Source organism: Schistocerca americana, chromosome 4 (genome assembly GCF_021461395.2).
Source record: "Schistocerca americana isolate TAMUIC-IGC-003095 chromosome 4, iqSchAmer2.1, whole genome shotgun sequence".
NCBI lineage: Eukaryota > Metazoa > Arthropoda > Insecta > Orthoptera > Acrididae > Schistocerca > Schistocerca americana.
Window position 1 is genome coordinate 563,553,666 of NC_060122.1, and position 22,366 is coordinate 563,576,031.

The 22,366-nt window shown below is 45.4% G+C and overlaps 1 protein-coding gene across 1 annotated transcript in view; it reads left to right on the plus strand.

Annotated features, from left to right (window-relative positions):
- Window positions 1-22,366, plus strand: part of LOC124612398 (DDB1- and CUL4-associated factor 5) — a 131,711-nt gene that overhangs the window by 23,310 nt on the left and 86,035 nt on the right. The gene's annotated exons all lie outside the window — the stretch shown is intronic.

Here is a 22,366-nt window from a genome sequence, read left to right on the forward strand (position 1 = left end):
GACCAGGGGTATGTGTTAAAACTGCCTGGAATACAGATATGAATGACTAATAATACTAATTAAAGAAACACACATGGATAGAATCTATGTAAGTCGCTGTAAACTATTTTACACTGTTTGAAAGGGTGTTGATTCGTAGTCATCCTATATTCTTGATAAAGGATGTTTGTGATGTCCAACAAGTGGTGGAGGATATGATATGGCCTGAAGTAGCACATTAGTAACTTTTCCAATAGTCCCAATTTCTACACAGGCAAGAAAAATCAATACCAAGTCTCCCAGGCTATATTGCACTGGTCAGTGGTTGGTCTTTTTCCTGAGTGCCTATGTCTCATATGCAACCCAACTGTCTTGCTTCTCCAGTCATGTTGATGGAGTGTTTCACATAGTCGTCCTGAGTAAGATCCAGTTGAATGAGACAGTGTTTACTTTGCCATTTCGGCCCTTTGATTTTGGATTAGAAAGAATGGTGTGATGCCCATGGTATATTGCTTCACTGTGTTGTATCCGAATGTTGTAACGGGCAGTTTTGTATCCCAATCTCTCCGTTCGATATCAATGTTCAATGAGAGCCTATCAACCAGTGCCATATTAAAGAATTATTTGAGGCCTTTTTCTGTATGAAGTTGGAAGTTGTCATTCTGTGGAATCATTTAGGGAGAATTTTCACTTGTGGTGGCCTCACTTACATAGGTGGTCATTTTACTTTTTCCTGAATTCAGTAACTAAGTGATTTGCTGGTACCTATTTATGGTGATGCGGACTATAATGTGTTGGGAATTGACATCGTCCAGAGGATGGTGATGGGCTTTGTCCCATAGGTCACCTATGTGAATAGGATTGCCATGATGATTGATGTCTAGTGATATAGTAGCCATAAAAACACATTCTGTTTCTCTGCATTAGCTTACATAATCTCCGGGGAGTCTGCAGTGTAACTATTCTAATGTGTTGTCTTCTGTCCCATAAATGTATGTTCTGCAAGGTGTTATTCTTTGTGGAGGAGTTAATTGTACCTGGATTAGTAAGGTTGTGTGGTTGTCATTTGACAGTTGCAATGTTTATCCAAGATGGCAGGGTCAACTCTTCCTGGTTCAGTCACAGACTATGAAAGATCAGAGTTCATCAAGTGTTAGATTTGGTCAACTTTTGTCATATTCAGATTCACAATGTAGCATAGTGCTAAAACATTCCGTTTGCAAGACTGTCATTTTCCATGCTTTTGGGCCCTGTTCTTCAAATTTTCTTCCGCGGAGTGGACTTGCCGCTGAATCGGCCAGCTCATGCAAATACCTGGGCGTAACATTTTATAGTGATGTGAAATGGAATGATCACATGGGCTCATTTATGGGTAAAGCAGATAGTAGACTCTGATTTATTGGTAGAATACTGGGAAGTTCTTACAAATCACTCGTGCATCCAGTTCTAGAATGTTGCTCAAACGTGTGGGACCTGTAACAAATAGGGCTCATAGGAGATACTGAACATATACAGAGGAGGGCAGCACAAATGGTCACAGGTTCATTTGATCCATGGGAGAGTGTCACAGAGATACTGAAGGAACTGAACTGGCAGTCTCTTGAAGATAGATGCAAACTATCCTGAGAAAATCTGTTAACAAAGTTTCAGGAACCAGTTTTAAATAATGACTCCAGGAATATACTACAGTCCCCTATGAACTGCTCATGTAGGGATCGTAAGGATGAGGTTAGAATAAATACTGCATGCACAGAGGTCTTCAAACAATCATTCTTGCTGTGCTCCATAGGAGCACTACTACTACTATGTAGGAATCAACATGGATTCCGGAAACAGCGATCGTGTGAGGCCCAACTCGCTTTATTTGTTCATGAGACCCAGAAAATATTAGATACAGGCTCCCAGGTAGATGCTATTTTTCTTGACTTCCGGAAGGTGTTCGATACAGTTCCGCACTGTCGCCTGATAAACAAAATAAGAGCCTACGGAATATCAGACCGGCTGTGTGGCTGGATTGAAGAGTTCTTAGCAAACAGAACACAGCATGTTGTTATCAATGGAGAGACGTCTACAGACGTTAAAGTAACCTCTGGCGTGCCACAGGGGAGTGTTATGGGACCATTGCTTTTCACAATATATGTAAATGACCTAGTAGATAGTGTCGGAAGTTCCATGTGGCTTTACGCGGATGATGCTGTAGTATACAGAGAAGTTGCAGCATTAGAAAATTGTAGCGAAATGCAGGAAGATCTGCAGCGGATAGGCACTTGGTGCAGGGAGTGGCAACTGACCCTTAACATAGACAAATGTAATGTATTGGGAATACATAGAAAGAAGGATCCTTTATTGTATGATTATATGATAGCGGAACAAACACTGGTAGCAGTTACTTCTGTAAAATATCTGGGAGTATGCGTGCGGAATGATTTGAAGTGGAATGATCATATAAAATTAATTGTTGGTAAGGTGGGTACCAGGTTGAGATTCATTGGGAGAGTGCTTAGAAAATGTAGTCCATCAACAAAGGAGGTGGCTTACAAAACACTCGTTCGACCTATACTTGAGTATTGCTCATCAGTGTGGGATCCGTACCAGATCGGTTTGACGGAGGAGATAGAGAAGATCCAAAGAAGAGTGGCGCGTTTCGTCACAGGGTTATTTGGTAACCGTGATAGTGTTACGGAGATGTTTAATAAACTCAAGTGGCAGACTCTGCAAGAGAGGCGCTCTGCATCGCGGTGTAGCTTGCTCGCCAGGTTTCGAGAGGGTGCGTTTCTGGATGAGGTATCCAATATATTGCTTCCCCCTACTTATACCTCCCGAGGAGATCTCGAATGTAAAATTAGAGAGATTAGAGCGCGCACGGAGGCTTTCGAACAGTTGTTCTTCCCGGGAACCATACGCGACTGGAACAGGAAATGGAGGTAATGACAGTGGCACGTAAAGTGCCCTCCGCCACACACCGTTGTGTGGCTTGTGGAGTATAAATGTAGATGTAGATGTGAATGGAACAGGAAGAAACCCAAATAGCTGGTACAATTAGATGTACCCTCTGCCATGCACCTCACAGTGGTTTGCAGAGTATAGATGTGGATGTAGATCGTTTCAGCCATTTAGTTGTGCCCTGGCCAGAATCTTGATTGCAGTTGACTTACTGATTTTTTGTAATCCATTGATATCCTGAATATATGAACTGCGGGAATGATGTACTGCTTGTATTGGGGTTCCTGTCCATGCAGGTGGCGGATTTTATGTTGTGTAATTGGGACCATGATGATGAATGTGTTTTGAAGTGTCAAGTAACTCCACCAAACAATGTCTTATTGTAGCCAGAACCAAGTCTGAATCCAAAACCCGGGTTGTCAGTGAAGTACAATGCTTAGCACTGAAAGCCCGTTTGTTGTGAACACCAAAGTACAGTCAGAATTGAGCAGAACTGAACTCTTGGGTTGAGAGTGCAGCTATTTACACAAACTTTGAATATTCCAAAATATACACAAACAACATAAACTTTTATAACCTTCCAGAACTGATAAATACTAATGACAAATAACTGCTTGTGGTTGGGTTTGAACTGGTGATTCACAGCACACAACCCAGTAACACTAACTGCTGCGCCACATTGCATGCTACACAGCTTGTGGCAATATGTAATAGCTGTTAGTGATAGTAGAGTTAGTATCCAGACACGCCTGAATAAGACAGGAACTGAAATTGGGGTTAGCAAGAAAAAACAGAGATGCTGAACTCTGTTTTCAAATTTTCCTTTACAAAAGGAAGTAAAATAGTATTGTCTCAATTTAACTCCATACCATTAAATGATGAGTTAAATAGCTATTCATATGAGAGGTACTGAGAAACATCTGAAATTGTTAAAACTCAAAGGAGGTCCAGGGCACAATGGGATCCCTATCAGATTCTATACTGAATTTGTAGCTGAGTTAGCCCTTTTTAATTATAACCTGCTGTAGATCCCTTGACCAAAAAGTCATGCCCAGTAGTCAGAACAAACCACAGGTCACACACATCTACATTAAGGGTAGCAGAAATGATACAGATAACTACCATCCAGTATCCTTGATATCCTTTTGTTGTAGAATCTTAAAACGTATTCTGAGCTCAAACATAATGAGGTATATCAAATATAATGACCTCTAACCAGCATGGATTCAAAAAATGTCAGTCATGTGAAACTCAACTCAAAATTTTCTCATGTGACCTAGTGAAAGCCATGAAACAAGGCAGTCGGGTAGATGCAGGATTTCTCGACTTTCTAATGGCATTTGACAATGTACCACAATTTGTGAGAGAATTGAGAATTTTTTGGTAGAGAGAAAGCAACAAATGGATAGTATTAATTATAACCTCAGACATTTCATAGGTGATGCATTTATCGGTAGAGAAATTCTGTCTAAAAGGAACTGCACAAATATTCATTCAGGTTTTTATAAGATTTCAAAGTGATGTAAAGATTGACAACTTGCTATAAATTTTCAGAAACAGACACTGTACACATCACAAAACGAAAAGAAAATGTAGTATGCTATGACTACAATATCAATAAGTCACATGGAATTGGTCAATTAATACAAATACTTGGGTATAATAAGTTGTAGGAGTATGAAATAAAATGACCACAAAGACTTAGTTGTATGCAAATCCGGTGGCAGACTTCAGTTCATTGGTGGAATACCAGGTAAATGCAGTCAGCCTAAAAAGAGAGCTTATGAAACACATGTGCAATTCATCCTAGACTGTAGTTAACGTGTATGGGATCCATGCTAAATGGGTCTAACGTGGAATATTGAATGTATACAAAGAAGAGCAGCATGAATGGTCACAAATTCATTTAATCTGTGGGAGAGCGGCACACAGAATTTTAAAGAACTTAACTGGTAAACACTCGAAGGTAGAGACCAATTATCCTGTGAAAACTTACTTAGAAAGTTTATAGAACCAACTGTAAGTGACGAATCTAGGAATATACAACCCATGGATGTTGCTCCTGTAGGGATCACGAAGAAAAGATAAGGCATCACAATATGCACAGACACACTCACACAGTCATTCTTCTCATGCTCCATATGTGAATGACATGGAAAGCAGGTCTTATAACTTGCACAATGGGAAGTATCCTCTGTCGTGCCTTCCACAGTGGTTTTTACTGTGTGAATTTAAATGTATATTATTGTTTGTCAGTGCTTATGAAAATTTATGCGGTTGCAGTATTTCTTGGCGTATTCCAATGATTAAATCTTCTTAGGTTATCAGCCGAGTGGTGGCATCGTCTTGTCGCAACGTTTCAACGAGTTTCGTAACTATCATCTTCTGGCAAATTGTCGGGATGCTGTGTCCTGCATATCTATATGACTGCTTGGCTGTCATCTGCTTCTGTAGGCTGGTCAATCGTTCCTCCAGAAGGGCGTACCGTGCCGGTGGTGGTGGGGCACCGCAGTGCGCTCCGGCGTTGAGACCCGGTGGCTATCCAATCTGTCTGCGGATGCCGGTTTCTTCAGATCGGCGCATTCCTGATGTATTTTGTCAATTGCAGGATTCCACACTGCACTGAGCTGAAAACCGCTATCCCTGTTTACTAAATTGTTGTGCAGACGTATCTCCACTCTCTTTGGAGGTCGAATCCCAGAAACCGTTGGCGCTGCAATGCTTCTTTGTTTTTTTGAATTTGAAAGTGTGACCCTCGATAATGCTATGTTCTGCTACCGCGGACTTGTTTGTCTGTCCTAGTCATACATTCCTGATGTGTTCAGTGCAGCGCTGGGAGATACATCGTTGTGTCTGCCTGTGTCTATCCCACATTTGCACTCAATACTGTAAATGCCCAGTGTGTGCAACTCCAGCTGGTCTTTGGTTGAGCGAAAGATGGTCGTTATTTCATGCTTCTTTAATATTCTTGTGATCTTGGTTGTCGACAGTCCAGCAAATGGCAGAAACGCCACACATTTTGCTTTGTCTTCTTCTGGTGTCTCATCTCGCCTCTAGTCTGCATGCCAGGCGCATCTTGTTTGTGTCTTGGTGTAGCCGTTCTTTCGTTAGGTTTCCCGCAGATGTGCTAACTCACGCGGCAAACTCTTGCTGTCACAGATTGACCTGGCTCTTTGTACTAAGGTGTTTAGTACCGAGTTACATTGTGCTGGATGGTGGCAGCTCCGAGCATTGAGATATAAGTCCGTGTGCGTCTTCTTCCTGTAGACCGAGTGTCCCAACATACCGTCCGGATTTTTCTTGATCAAAATATCCAAGAAGGGAAGGCAGCCATTCTCTTCTAACTCCATGGTGAATTAATTTGATGCTGTCATGTATGCCACTGAGATGGCGTAGGAACTCCTGTAGTTTTTCCTTGCCGTGGGGCACACCATCGAATTCAAAAAAAAGAAGCAGCTGTGCAGTGCCAACTGTTTCTGGGATTCAATCTTCAAAGAGGCAGTGGAGATATGTCTGTACAACAATTTAGTAAACAGGGATAGCTGTTTTTAGCTCAGTGCAGCATGGAATCCCGCAATTGACGAAATATGTCAGGAACACTGCAGTCTGAAGGCAGCGGCATCCGCAGACAGATTGGATAGCCACTGGGTCTCGATGCCGGACCACGCCGCATCCCCCACCACCACCACCGACATGGCACCCCCTTCCAGAGGAACACGATTGGCCGGCCTGCAGAAGCGGACGACAGCCAAGCAGCAATATAGATATGCAGAACACAGCACTCCGACACTTCGCCAGAAGATGGTGGGTATGAAACTCGTCGAAATATTGTGACAAGATGACACCACCACTCTGCTGATAACCCGAGAAGAATTCATAACGTTATGAAAGTATTAGCAGATTTGATATTTTTGGTTTTATTCTGTATGTTGTTGTTAGAAGTCCTTTAATTATCTTGTTCATATTTAGACTGCTGTTTCACTGAGCACTTGGGGAGTTTTCATATATTCATTCAGACAGATGATGATCCCATAGAATAATTACAGTTTAAGCACATATTAAATATGCTTTGTGGATGTCTGTGTTATAGCAAGAACAAAGATGATTTCTGGAACACAGTACTGTATAGAACACTACACAAGATACAGTGAAGTGCAGGTTGTGTGTAGCACTGAACTGATTGACTGGACAAGTAATGCAGGTTACAGAATAGGTTGAGCACTCAATTGCGGTCACTTAAATAATACTATTTCTTTGGCGGCTCACCAGAGCGCACTGAGGGGCCAACCCAGGAGGTCTCTATAAATGAGCCAGTCTTGGAAAATTCAGTTGCAATAAATTAAGATTTGCCTATAATAATGTTAAAAAAATGCTAGTTTAGATGTTCGCAAATATATTTTAAAAATTTGAGAGGAGGAGAAATTCAAACTGATAGTCATTATAGACTGGGAAGTTTAACAGCTTGGGGCTATTTTGTTATCAGTTGAAACCATTTGTAACCATATATTGATACATGAAAAATAGCAGATGTTCTAAATTTCTGTTTAGGAAAAAGTCATTTTCGATTTACACCTCTTCGTAGAGTTCTAGTTGCTCTATGGGTGTCTTTTTCAGTCTGCATGTCTTTACGCATCTGATGTTTATTTGATAATTTTTCTGGTATTTTCCCAGCATGAGTGACAGGCATTATCTACCACCAGCAATGGAGGGTGAAGCTTGTCAGCCACTCATCCTGGTGAAATGTCAAAAATTCATCAAAGAATTGTTGGCCAAAGAACCTGAGACAGAAGCCAAGAGGCAGTTCATTCATAAGGGATGCTTACAAGTATTATTATACCATAAATTGATTCAATAAATGAAGCTGTGAAAATGCCAAATGAATGTTTTTCATGTTTAAAACAGCTGCATTGACCACTATTCACTTAGAGGAGAACATGGCAAGTGCCATCATCCAATTTCTCAGGAACTTTGCTCAGTGGCAAACACATGTGTCAGCTTATCTGTAGATACTTGACTGTTTCTGAAAACATGATGGTCAAAGTTTTCAAGGTATTTTTGAAGTACTTTATGTGCCTTTTACATCACGATATTCTCAGAGGAAATGGTTGTTCAGTGGTTAGTGTCACAGTTATGAAGCTGTGATGCAGTGTTTGAAACACAATTATTTATATTCTTTTCATTTATCTACCTATGTCCACAGAAGGTTACTATGCAAATTTTTCTTATCAGATTAATGGATATAAGGGTGTTATATTAATTGTAAAACTACAACTAGATTTCATAATAAATGTCACACATTTATTTTGTAATATACGTGTGTGTGTGTGTGTGTGTGTGTGTGTGTGTGTGTGTGTGTTGAGGGGCTACAATCTTTTTAAACTCTCACATTCTGATTTTTCAATCTCATATCAATTTTTATCTCTTATACATACATTTATTCTTCAGGGGATTTGGTGCATTCCCTTGGATGATATCAACCTAGGAGACTCAAATATTCCAAATACCACAAACAGTGCCTGGCGAGAGGTTTGCAGCAGTAACATTTCCCTGTATGAATCTCACTTGGGGAAAGAAATGTCTTTAACATTGCTGAAGATTTTGTGTGTTGGCAATAATTTCACAGTAGACCAAGCATAAATGATAACTTCAGCAAAAACTGTCGCTTGCAACTGATTATGAATCAAGCTGTCAAATTTTCAAATAATTTTATCATTCTTTCCTTTAGTTCATTCATCTTACATGCAATTAGTAGATGAATAACAACTATATATCAATAAACACTGGGAAACGGCCATGTAGTAATCTTGTACAGACATCGGTATATAAATGAAAACAAAAATAAAAGTAACAATCAGCTTTTGAACACAGGGCACAAAATTAAGAATGCTAACCACTGTGCCATCATTTCATCTGAGGACATCATGCAGTAAAAGGCACCTACAGCAATTAAAAAATACCTTGAAACCTTTGACCATCATTTTTTCAGAAACTGTCTAGTGTCTATGGATAAGCCGAGACAAGTGTTCACTTATTTTGACCCCTCTTCCACTGAGTAAAGTTTATGGAAATTGGGTTATTGCACTTGCCTTGTTCTCCTTGTTAGTGTGGGTATTGGTTAGTGGAGAGATATGGTAAATAAAGGACTACTTGAATGAAATAACTCAACTTATGAACTTGTGTTCTTCTTCCTAGTCTTCTGAAGTGACAACTGCATAGTTCTGACACTGTTTTTTGCATGAATTGCAGGAATTTTGCAGATAGCTACTGTTGATATGTAGAACAGGAAATGGAAATGGCAGAGTAAGAGTTAGGGATGAGGCATGGTACATGGCAAGAGAAGAGGATAGGAGTATTGTGTCAGAGAAAGCTCACTCGAGTACAAGCAGAGATAGTTGCATGTTGCATAAATGAATGTTGAGGAAGTGATTACTTTCATGTGGGTAATGGTTAGCAAGATTGTGGGACAGTGGGATGTAAAATGCTGAGAATGCAGTGTGAAAGGATCTATAGACAGTAAAATGCTTCTATAGTGCCCCCCCCCCCCCCCCCCCCCCCAGGGGGTCCACAACTCTCTTGTGGATATGTGCGTGGCGAGCACGGGGCCCCGAGTTAGTGCAGTTCTCCTTACTTTCCGGGCTGCCCTACCCCCCTTTCCCCCCCCCCCCCCCCCCCCCAATCCAACTTCCCCCCCCTCCCCCACCCACTCCCATTACCTCCCATTCACACTTCCTCTTCTTGGGAATAATGTATCGAGCCTTTGTTCTGAGACAGACGTTTGAAAACGCCAGGATCCTGTTTCCTTTGTTTTGTTCCAGCCTCACGCTTTCTTCCTCTATTGGTCTTTCCCTACGTTCACTCTTTTCCTTGCTTCCATGCCCTTACTTCTATCTCTGCCTCATTCTCCTTGCCCTATTCTCCTTCTCTTCTTTTCCATGTCTTATTCTCCGCTTCGGGGTTTGATATTCTTTCTTCTATCCCTCTATCCCTCTCTCTCTCTTTCCTCTCTTCTTTCCTCCCTGTGCGTGTCTGAAGGACGACCCATGCATTCGCACACGTAGCCGGTGATGGGGTAGCAGAAAGCCCACTGTGCTTCCGGCAGGTCAGTACAGTACCGTTCTCGCCTCTCCTTGGCCTATCAGGTAGGTAACTACACAGACATGCGATCTAACATTAAGCGATTCGGTCGTCGGATCGGCCAGTGGTAAGGTCGCCCCATCAACGTCTCCTCTTCCTCCCACCAACCCTAAGGCTCAAACATCATCATCTGCTACTGCTAAGATGAGGCCCTCTAAATCAGATGCTCAGACCTTCAAAAAAGAACCGACACATGATGATTTCTTGCATCCACAAACTTCACAGCCATCACCTGTTCTTTCGACAAAACGTTATTCTTCAAAGAAGGCTCCTAGAAAAAAAGAGTTCTCTGTCTCCGCCGAGGTGTGTTTCTTCCCCTGCGCCACCCAGCGGTTGCTGTCTCCGGCCATCTTCAGCTTCGCCAGACCGCACTGCTGGTAGCCGATCATCTGACCTTTCACCGGCGGAGGAAGCTGCCCCTCCTGACCAGCTCAGGAAGGTGGCAGACGCAACTGTTGAGTCGATGGACCATGACTCACCACCTATTGATTGCAGCAGCATTGCTCCCTTGAAGACAGGCCCTCAGCGACCGTCGAGGTGACCCTTTCTTGTTTCTTCTTTTCCTTTTCTTTTTCAAAATGGCACTTCTTCAATGGAATATTCGCGGCATTCAGTCCAAACGAGAGGAACTAAAATTGCTCCTTCAAATGCACTGCCCACTTGTTATAGGTCTCCAAGAAACTAAGTTACGCCCATGTGATCATATTGACCTGGCACACTATACCTCCATACGTTTTGTCCTACCCCCTGTGGCAGGCATTCCGGCTCATGTTGCTGGTTCGGGGTGATGTCTACTATGATCTAATCACATTGCACACAGATCTGCAGGCAGTAGCTGTCCGAATTACTCTCCCCACTTTAACATTTTCCATTTGTGCTGTTTACACTCCATCATCGTCTGCCTTTACTAAGGCAGACATGATACAACTGATTGCTCATCTTCCTACACCATTTTTGTTAATTGGAGACTTTAATGCCCACCATCCCATTTGGGGCTCTCCAGCATCCTGCGCAGACCTTTTCAACCAACTCAATCTAGTCTGTTTAAATACTGGTACACCTACCTTCCTTTCGGACGCAACGCATACCTATTCCCACTTGGACCTCTCAATATCCACTACCCAACTTGCACATCAGTTCGAGTGGTATGCTCTGTCTGACACATACTCGAGCAACCATTTCCCCTGCGTAATCCATCTCCTGCATCACACCCCCTTCTCCACGTTCCACTAGCTGGAATATCTCCAAAGTCCACTGGGGGCTTTTCACCTCCCTGGCAACCTTCCATGATCAAAACTTCTCCAGTTGCGATAGTCAGGTCACATACCTCATGGACATTATTCTCACTGCTGCTCTCCCTCGTACTACCTCTTCTCCACGTCGAGTCCCAGTCCCCTGGTGGACTACAGCATGCAGCGATGCTATTCATGCTCGGTGACGTGCTTTATGCACCTTCCAATGCCACCCTACGATGGCGAACTGTATCAATTACAAACGACTCTGTGCACAGTGTCGTTGTGTTATCAAAGAAAGCAAAAAGGCTTGCTGGGTGGCTTTCACCTGCTCATTCAACAGTTTTACTCCTCCCTCGGTTGTCTGGGGTGGCCTGCACTGGCTATCTAGCACCAGGGTCCACTCCCTGACTTCTGGCCTGACTGTAGCGAATGAAGTCCATGTGGATCCTGAGGATGTCTCAAATGCCTTCGGCCACTTTTTCGCGCAGGTTTCAAGCTCTGCCCATTACCACCCTGCCTTCCTCCCCTGAAAACAAGCAGAGGAGGCACGGCCACCTTCTTTCCAGTCTTTGAATCGTGAAAGTTACAATGCCACCTTCACCGTGCAGGAACTCGAAAGTGCACTCGCCTGGTCTCGATCCTCTGCTCCGGGGCCCGATGGTATCCATATTCAGATGCTGAAGAACCTTTCTTGTGCAGGTCAAGGCTTTCTTCTGCATGCCTATAATTGCATCTGGACTGAAGGTCATGTTCCCACACGCTGGCGTGAAGCAATTGTTGTTCCCATACCCAAACCAGAAAAGGACAAACACCTTCCTTCCAGTTATTGCCCCATCTCCCTTACCAGCTGCGTCTGCAAGGTGATGGAGCACATGGTACATTCTCGATTGGTTTGGCTCCTTGAACCTCGATGCCTCTTTACCAATGTCCAATGTGGCTTTCGTAGGCCCCGCTCTGCTTTTGACCACCTAATTACCTTGTCGACCTTCATCATGAACAACTTTTTGCGTAAGCGCCAGACGGTGGCTGTGTTCTTCGATTTGGAGAAGGCTTATGACACCTGTTGGAGGGCGGGCATTCTCCATACCATGCACACTTGGGGCCTTCGCAGTCGCCTCCCCCTTTATATTAATGCATTTTTAATGGATTGAATGTTCAGGGTACGTGTGGGTTCTGTTTTGTCAGATGCCTTTCGCCAGGAGAATGGGGTGCCCCAGGGCTCCATTTTGAGCGTGGCCCTTTTTGCCATAGCTATCAATCCAATAATGGATTGCCTTCCAGCTGACGTTTCAGGCTCCCTTTTCATGGACGACTTCATGATCTACTGCGACGCTCAGAGAATGTCTCCTGGAGCGCTGTCTTCAGCGTTGTCTAGGCTGTCTATATTCCTGGAGTGTCACTTACAGTTTCTGTTTTTCTGGTGAGAAAATGGTTTGTATGAACTTCTGGCATTACAAACAGTTTCTTCCACCATCCTTACATCTCGGTCCTGTTGCTCTCCCATTCGTGGAGACAACAAAATTTTTAGGTCTTACATTTGACAGTAAACTTTGCTGGTGTCCACATGTGTCTTACTTGGCTGCTCGTTGTACTCCTTCCCTAAATGTCCTCCGTGTTCTCAGTGGTACGTCATGGAGAGCAGATCGAATGATCCTGCTTCGCTTATATCGGTCCATTGTCCAATGAAAGCTGGATTATGGGAGCTTTGTCTACTCTTCTGCCCGGCCGTCCATCTTACGCCGTCTAAACTCTATCCACCATCGGGGGCTACGTCTGGCGACTGGAGCATTCTACACCAGCGCTGTTGAGAGTCTGTATGCCGAAGCTGCTGAATTACCGCTAAACTACCGGCGTGATATGTTGCTTTGTCAGTACACCTGCCAACTGATGTCAATGCCCGACCATCCGTCATATTTCTCCTTCTTTGACGACTCTCTCGACCACCAATATGGGCTGTATGTCTCTGCCGTGTTCCCTTCTGGAGTTCACTTTTGTCGCCTGCTGCAGCAACTTGATTTTACCATCCCTATGACTTTTCGAATGGGTGAGAGCCCGACACCATCTTGGCTCCAGGCTCAGGTTCGTGATCAGCTTGCATTTAGCTCGCTCCCAAAGGAGAGGACCGCGGATTCGATATACCGCTCGAGGCTCGTGCCTTTGTCGTTGGAGGTGATACCTTTCAATACCGGCTCCATGACCAGTGTTCAAGCTTTACAGCTGAGCTTTTTGCTCTCTATCAGGCTGTTCAGTATATCCGCCACCATCGTCATTCTCACTATGCCATCTGCTCTGATTCTTTGAGTGCCATTCAGAGTCTCCATGACCCATATTTGGACCACCCTCTCGTGCAACGAATTCAACGGTCCATTCAGTTGCTAGCTGATACTGGCGTTCGTGTCCTTTTTTTTTGTGGATTCCTGGCCACATTGGTGTGCCTTGGAACGAAGCTGCTGATGCTGTGGCCGAAGCTGCTGTCCTCCTGCCTCGGACAGCTTCCTTTTGTGTCCTATCAACTGATGTTAGTGGGGTTCTTTGTCAGCGTTTTTCCTCATTGTGGCATGAGGCTTGCTCCTCTCTCCATGAAAATAAGCTTAGGGCCATCAAACCAATCCCGACGGCTTGGACGACCTCCTCAAGCCCTTTCTGACATGAGGAGGTCATTTTGGCCAGGTTGCGGATTGGGCGTTGCCGATTTAGCCACCACTACCTGTTGTCCAGTGGCCCCGCCCCGCAGTGCCTCTGTGGTCATCCATTTACGGTGCGCCATGTTTTATTGTCCTGTCCCCATTTTATTCACTCTCATGTTGTCCTGTGTCTGCCGTCTACCTTACAGGAACTTTTAGCTGATGACATTTGAGCAGCTGCTCGTGTCCTTAGTTTTATTACATTGACAGACTTGTCCAAAGAGATATAACTCTCTTATTTTGTTTATCTGCGTCTTTGTAAGTACTTTCTGGTGTTGCCCCCTTGCGTTTTTCTACGCTATTAGTTCACTAGCGTTTGTGACTGGGCGCTAATGACCTTAGTAGTTGTGCGCCCTTAAAAAAAAAAAAAAAAAAAAAAAAAAAAAAAAAAAAAAAAAAAAAAAAGCTTCTAAAGTGGGGAGCTGGTGTTGTAGTAGTAGTAGCAGTAGTAGTAGTAGTAGTAGTAGCAGTAGTATTTATCTTTGGATCACTTTTACAAGGGTACTGTACAGAATACAGGCATTTACATACAAATCAACTTTGATAAGGATAGGACAGTTGGCCATTGCCTTATAATTGGGACCATTTGTCTGAAATAATTTAAGGAAACCATGGAAAATGCAAATCAGGATGACAGATTAAAGATTAGAACTTTCATTCTCCTGAATATGTGGCCAAGTTGTTTAATAAAACAACTCAACCTCATTCATTTATCTGTGATGTGCAAGGCTGTTGTTTGAAGAAGTTAAAAAAATGTAAAAAGAGTGAGCTATGGTGCTCATTCATTTCTCAGCACCGATCACTATACACACTGTATAAATATTATTTCGTACTGTAAAATTACAAATACTTGACATCAAGCCCACACGATGAGGTTTGGTTTCCATTTTATGTACTGTAACTTCCCATTAGCATGCCTGGAAAATCGAGTCAGCATACTTCCATGTTAAGTGATATGGTGACCACAGAAAAAACCCCCCCTGCGGGTCCGGGGATTAGAATAGGCCCGCGGTATTCCTGCCTGTCGTAAGAGGCGACTAAAAGGAGTCCATCCCCCTCACGGGGGTAGTTAGCGCCTGCGTCCGGAGACGGACGGTTCCACGACCTATCATCGTGGTCTTTTTGGTTTTTCACTTCTCGTTTCTTCCTTCCTTTTGTTGGTTCCTTTCTTTGCTCTTCTCCACCTCACTGTCTTCCTTACTCTTTCCCTTGACTTCTCCTTGCCTTCTCATTGCCTTTTTCTCCTTGCCTTCTCATTGCCTTTTTCTCCTTGCCTTCTCATTGCCTTTTTCTCCTTGCCTTCTCATTGGCTTCTTCTCCTTGCCTTCTTCTCCTTGCTTTCTCATTGCCTTCTTCTCCTTGCCTTCTCTGGTCTCCGCCTCGGCGTTTGAGACAGTCTGTCCTCTTTCTCCCTCTCTCTCTTCTTTTTCCTCTTCTTCCTTCCTCCCTGTGCGTGCCTGAAGGCCGACCCACGCGTTCGCACGCGTAGCCGGTGACGGGGTAACGCGTAAGTCCCCGCCCTGGGTAGACATGTAAGGCATGCGCGTACCCCCTGGTAAAGGCCAGGCCCGGGGAGGGGTGATTGCCTGAGCTGATACCTTCTGACCATGCCGATTGGTCCCTCCGTCTGTTTCTCGGGAGGTGTGACCTGAGGTGTAAACATTCACCTAAGGCGGGAGTGCCCTCTGAGAGGGTCCCCACAAGGAAGGAGCGCGCCATCGGAGTCGCTGGCAATCACGGGGGATTCCTCCGCAATGGATTCTACTCCATCTCTTTCGACTTCGACCCAAAAACGGAAACGTGACCAGCCAACAGTGACAAAAGTACTACCGCCTGCCCCACAGTTCCTCGTAGTTTCTCGAACTGAGGACGGAAAGGATTTTTCCTCTGTCAACCCTTTCGTTATTCAGAAGGGCGTAGATGCCATAGCCGGATCTGTCAAATCTTGTACCAGGTTGCGTAACGGCACCTTATTACTAGAAACTGAGAGTGCCTTTCAGGCACAAAAACTGCTTCGGGCCACCCTACTGTACACGTTCCCTGTCCGGGTGGAGGCCCACCGAACTTTGAATTCGTCTCGTGGTGTAGTCTATACTAGCTCCCTCGACGGATTGACTGACGAGGAGCTTCAATCCTTCCTCGCTGAGCAGGGCGTGACGGCTGTCCATAGGGTCATGAAAAAGGTCAACAATGACCTTGTACCGACCCGGACAATTTTCTTGACCTTTGATAGTGTTAAGCTGCCATCGCGCATCAAGGCGGGCTACGAGGTTATTTCTGTTCGCCCCTATGTCCCGACACCTACGCGCTGCTACCAGTGTCAGCGTTTCAATCACACTCGACAGTCTTGTTCCAATGCGGCTAAATGTGTCACTTGTGGCAGGGATGCCCATGAGGGTGACTGTCCACCTCCGTCTCCTCGTTGTGTGAACTGTCAGGGTGACCATGCCGCATCCTCCCGCGACTGTCCTGTCTATAAGGAAGAACGCTGTATCCAAGAAATTCGGGTCAAAGAGAAAGTGTCCACCTCGGCTGCTCGCAAGCTATTGGCTAGTAGGAAGCCCACGCTGCTCCCAGCGGGGAAATACAGTACTGTCCTCGCCTCTCCTCGGACTACCCGGGAGGTAGCAACCCAGACATGTGATCTGACCTTCAGCACCACGGTCGTCCGTTCGGCCAGTGCTAAGATCGCGCGGTCGACGTCTCCTCTTCCTCCCATCACCCCACAGACACGAGCACCTTCCTCAGCTTCTGCTAAGACGAAGACATCGAAGTCAGATGCACGGGCCTTCAAGAAGGAACCATCCCGTGCAGACTTCCTCCGTACCTCGACCTCCCAGCCTTCGACCGGTCCTTCCACTAAACGTCCTTCCAAAAAGGCGCATAGGAAGCACAGTTCTCCTTCTCCGCTATGGCGCATTTCTTCTCCTGCGCCACCCAGCGGTTGCCGCCCCAGGCCGTCATCCGTTTCGCCTGGCCGCACCGCTGGTAGCCGTACATCTGGCCGTTCACTGGCGGAGGAAGCTCCCCCTCCCGGCCATCCTCCCGAGATGGCCGATGACCCTATAGACCCAATGGACGATGACTGTCCGCCTACTGATAGCGGCGGCAGTGCTCGCTCGAAGCCAGGCCCTAAGCGGCCTTCGAGGTGACCACTTCTCTCATCTTCCTTTTCTTACGATGGCACTTATTCACTGGAATATTCGCAGCATTCGCTCCAACCGAGAGGACTTGAAGTTGCTGCTCCGCTTGCACCGTCCGCTCGTCGTAGCCCTCCAGGAAACGAAGCTACGCCCATGCGATCAAATTGCCTTGGCACACTACACCTCTGTGCGTTTTGACCTACCCCCTGTGGTAGGTATCCCAGCTCATGGAGGGGTTATGTTGCTGGTCCGGGATGATATTTACTACGATCCCATCACGTTGCACACCGGCCTGCAGGCAGTTGCCATCCGCATTACTCTCCCCACTTTTACGTTTTCCTTTTGTACCGTTTACACTCCATCGTCATCTGCCGTTACCAGGGCAGACGTGATGCACCTTATTGCTCAGCTACCTGCACCATTTTTGTTAACTGGAGACTTCAATGCCCACCATCCCCTTTGGGGCTCTCCAGCATCCTGCCTGAGGGGCTCCTTGTTAGCCGACCTTTTCAACCAGCTCGATCTTGTCTGCCTCAATACTGGCGCCCCTACTTTTCTTTCGGACACATCTCACACCTATTCCCATTTAGACCTCTCTATATGTACTCCCCAACTTGCACGCCGGTTTGAGTGGTATGCACTTTCTGATACATATTCGAGCGACCACTTCCCGTGTGTTATCCATCTCCTGCAGCATACCCCCTCTCCGTGCTTCTCTAATTGGACCATCTCCAAGGCAGACTGGGGGCTCTTCTCTTCCAGGGCGACCTTTCAGGATCAAACCTTTACAAGCTGCGATCGTCAGGTCGCACACCTCACGGAAGTCATTCTCGCTGCTGCTGAATATTCCATCCCTCACCCTCCTTCTTCTCCACGTCACGTACCGGTCCCCTGGTGGACCGCAGCATGTAGAGACGCTTTACGTGCTCGTCGACGTGCTTTACGCACATTTAAACGCCACCCTACAGTGGCGAATTGTATCAATTATAAACGATTACGTGCTCAGTGTCGTCGTATTATCAAAGAAAGCAAGAAAGCCAGCTGGGCTGCTTTCACAAGCACCTTCAACAGTTTTACTCCTTCTTCTGTTGTCTGGGGTAGCCTGCGCCGGCTATCTGGCACTAAGGTCCACTCACCAGTTTCTGGCTTGAAGGTCGCGAATGACGTCCTTGTGGCCCCTGAGGCTGTCTCCAATGCCTTCGGCCGCTTTTTCGCAGAGGTTTCGAGCTCCGCTCATTACCACCCTGCCTTCTTCCCCCGCAAACAGGCAGAGGAGGCTAGGCCACCTAACTTCCGCTCCTCGAATTGTGAAAGTTATAATGCCCCATTCACCATGCGGGAACTCGAAAACGCACTTGGCCGATCACGGTCCTCTGCTCCAGGGCCAGATTCTATTCATATTCAGATGTTGAAGAACCTTTCTCCTGCGGGTAAAGGTTTTCTTCTTCGTACATACGATCGCATCTGGATTGAGGGACATGTTCCCGCATGCTGGCGCGAGTCTATTGTTGTCCCGATTCCTAAGCCGGGGAAGGACAAGCACTTGCCTTCCAGTTATCGACCTATCTCGCTTACCAGCTGTGTCTGTAAAGTGATGGAGCGAATGGTTAACTCTCGATTGGTTTGGCTGCTCGAGTCTCGACGCCTACTTACCAATGTACAATGTGGATTTCGTAGGCGCCGCTCTGCTGTTGACCATCTGGTTACCTTGTCGACCTTCATTATGAATAACTTCTTGCGGAAGCGCCCGACCGCGGCTGTGTTCTTTGATTTTGAGAAGGCTTACGACACCTGTTGGAAGGCGGGCATTCTCCGCACCATGCATACATGGGGCCTTCGCGGTCGCCTCCCTCTTTTTATTCGTTCCTTTTTAATGGATCGACAGTTCAGGGTACGTGTGGGTTCTGTCCTGTCCGACACCTTTCGCCAGGAGAATGGGGTGCCACAGGGCTCAGTTTTGAGCGTAGCTCTCTTCGCCATCGCGATCAATCCAATAATGGATTGCCTCCCAGCTGATGTATCAGGCTCCCTTTTCGTGGACGATTTTACCATCTATTGCAGCGCGCAGTGTACACGTGTCCTGGAGTGCTGTCTTCAGCGTTCTCTTGACCGTCTTTACTCCTGGAGTGTCGCCAATGGCTTCCGTTTTTCTGCCGAGAAGACGGTCTGTATTAACTTCTGGCGCTACAAAGAGTTTCTCCCACCGTCCTTACGACTCGGTCCCGTTGCTCTCCCAATCGTGGAGACAACCAAATTTTTAGGCCTTACATTTGACAGGAAACTTAGCTGGTCTCCACATGTGTCATATTTGGCCGCCCGTTGTACCCGTTCTTTAAATGTCCTCCGTGTTCTCAGTGGTCTGTCGTGGGGAGCGGATCGAACCGTCCTACTTCGTCTATATCGGTCGATCGTCCGCTCCAAGCTGGATTATGGGACCTTCGTATACTCCTCTGCACGGCCATCCATCTTACGCCGGCTCAACTCCATACAACATCGGGGTTTACGACTTGCGATCGGAGCATTTTATACCAGTCCCGTAGAGAGTCTTCATGCTGACGCTGGCGAATTGCCACTCACCTACCGGCGCGATATACTGCTTTGTCGGTATGCCTGTCGGCTACTGTCAATGCCCGACCATCCGTCTTATCGTTCCTTTTTTGACGACTCTCTTGACCGTCAATACGGGTTGTATGTCTCTGCCCTGCTACCCCCTGGAGTTCGCTTTCGTCGCCTCCTTCAACACCTTAATTTTTCACTCCCTGCAACCTTTCGAGTGGGCGAGAGCCGCACGCCACCTTGGCTCCAGGCTCAGGTCCGCGTTCACCTTGACCTCAGCTCGCTCCCAAAAGAGGTCACCCCCGGTTCGGTCTACCACTCCCGTTTTTTGGAACTTCGTTCGAAGTTCATCGACATGACTTTCATTTATACAGATGGCTCTAAGACCAATGACGGGGTCGGGTGTTCCTTTATTGTCGAGGCACAAAGTTTCAAATACCGGCTCCATGGCCATTGTTCTGTCTTCACAGCTGAGCTCTTTGCCCTCTACCAGGCTGTTCTTTACATCTGCCGCCACCGACATTCTGCTTATGTCATCTGCTCAGATTCCCTGAGCGCCATCCAGAGCCTCAGTGATCCGTACCCGGTTCACCCTTTCGTACACCGGATCCAACGCTCTCTTCAGCAGCTGGTGGACGTTGGTTCTCCAGTTAGCTTTATGTGGGTTCCTGGCCATGTCGGTATCCCTGGGAACGAAGCTGCAGATGCCGCGGCCAAGGCTGCGGTCCTCCAGCCTCGGACAGCTTCTTGTTGCGTCCCTTCGTCCGATTTTAGCAGGGTGATTTGTCGGCGCATCTTATCTCTGTGGCATGCCGATTGGGCTGCACTTACCGACAACAAGCTTCGGGCCTTAAAACCTCTTCCCGTGGCTTGGACGTCCTCCTCACGCCCTTCTCGGCGGGAGGAGGTCGTTTTAGCCCGGTTAAGAATTGGACACTGCCGGTTCAGCCATCGCCATCTGCTGACGGCTGCGCCGGCGCCGTTCTGCCCATGTGGGCACTTGCTGACGGTTAGACACATTTTAATGTCCTGTCCAGATCTTAACACACTGCGCCTCGATCTTAACCTGCCAAATACTTTCGATGCCATTTTAGCAGATGACCCACGAGCAGCTGCTTGTGTTCTTCGTTTTATCAATTTGACACACCTCGCTAAGGACATTTGATGATGCTGTTTTTTAATCCTATGCCTGTCAGTCTGTCTTTTATCGTGTTTTCCCTTTTAGTTGTTGTGGTCAACTTGTGCCTCGCGGTGCATTCTTAGAGTAGTCAGGGCGCTAATGACCATTGAAGTTGTGCGCCCTAAAACCACAAAAAAAAAAAAAAAAAAAAAAAACAGAAAAAACATCAGATGTTAGTATTATCCATTATAGAGCTATGAAGTAAGCTTTTAATGAAAGAAAAAAAGATCTCATTGTGTAAAAGTGTGGTGTGAAATGACAGATGTTTTATTATTATTATGTACTTGTATTACACTTTTTACCAAACCATACCCAGTATTACCTGAATAATCCTTCACTGTATAACAAATATTGCTTAAAAGGTACATTTTAATTGCCTGCCTTTATCAATCTCCTCTGACAGTTTACTGTACATTTTGTTCCCTGATATAAAATACTATTTTGAGTAATATATTTATTCTTTCTTGGCAAATGTGAGTTTGGTCAGATGGATAGAAACAGAGGTGGAGTTACATGGGTCCAATAGACATTGATCACAGGAGGAGTGCAGAACTGAATGTTGTGTCAGAGGCACATTTCTACCCACAGAGTTAGTTAAAAAAAATTTAAGAAAAGGGAAAGGAGTTTAAGCGAATAATGGAATCTGCCAGGCAGGACATTTTAACATCTTTTTAATATATGCACAGTAGGTTCTTCTTTGTCTGCCAAGCCTAGGACGTGTTCAGGTAATTATTGGGTAATGTATCTCATTTGTTGCTTTCATTGTGGGATCATGAGATCATTTCCCTGTTGGCAACAAGACCCTGTTGGAAGCAGCTATACAGCACATCTCCTGTACAGACAACATGTTACAGACAATTTTTTTTTGTCTTAAAAAAGTATAACACTATTTAGATTTAGATCACCTTACAAGTAAGGATTTTCTTCATTTTTGGCAATTTTCTGCGACACTCCTTGTAGATTATTAGATTTTTGATCAGTGATGTACCATCTGGTTTTTGTGGGCATTCCTGAAAACTTTGTGGTACTTGGTTTGTTTTAAGTCTGCCTGCTTCTGCTGTCAGTTTTCTTGTCTATCCTATCTGAGCTCTCTCATCTCTGAATAACTGCTTCATGCTACATCCATTTGAACCTGCTTAGCATTTATATTTAAGTCACCCTCTACAATTTTTACTGATGACACCTCCATCTATTACTGAACTGCCTATTCCTTTGTGTCAGGGCACAACCTATCAACTGTTCCTGTTCTTTAGTCAAGTTGTGCCCTAAATTTCTTTTTCCTCCAGTTAGATTCAGTAAATCCTCATTAGGTATTTGATTTACCCTTATATTCTTCTGTAGTGCCACATATCAAAAGCTGCTGTTCTCTTGTCCAAACTGCTTATGTCCATGTTTCACTGCTGTATAAGGCTACACTCTAGACAAATGCACCCAGGAAAGATGTCCTAGCACTTAAATTTGTATTAGATGTTAATAAATTCCTTCTTCTTTAGAGATGTTTTCCATGCTGTA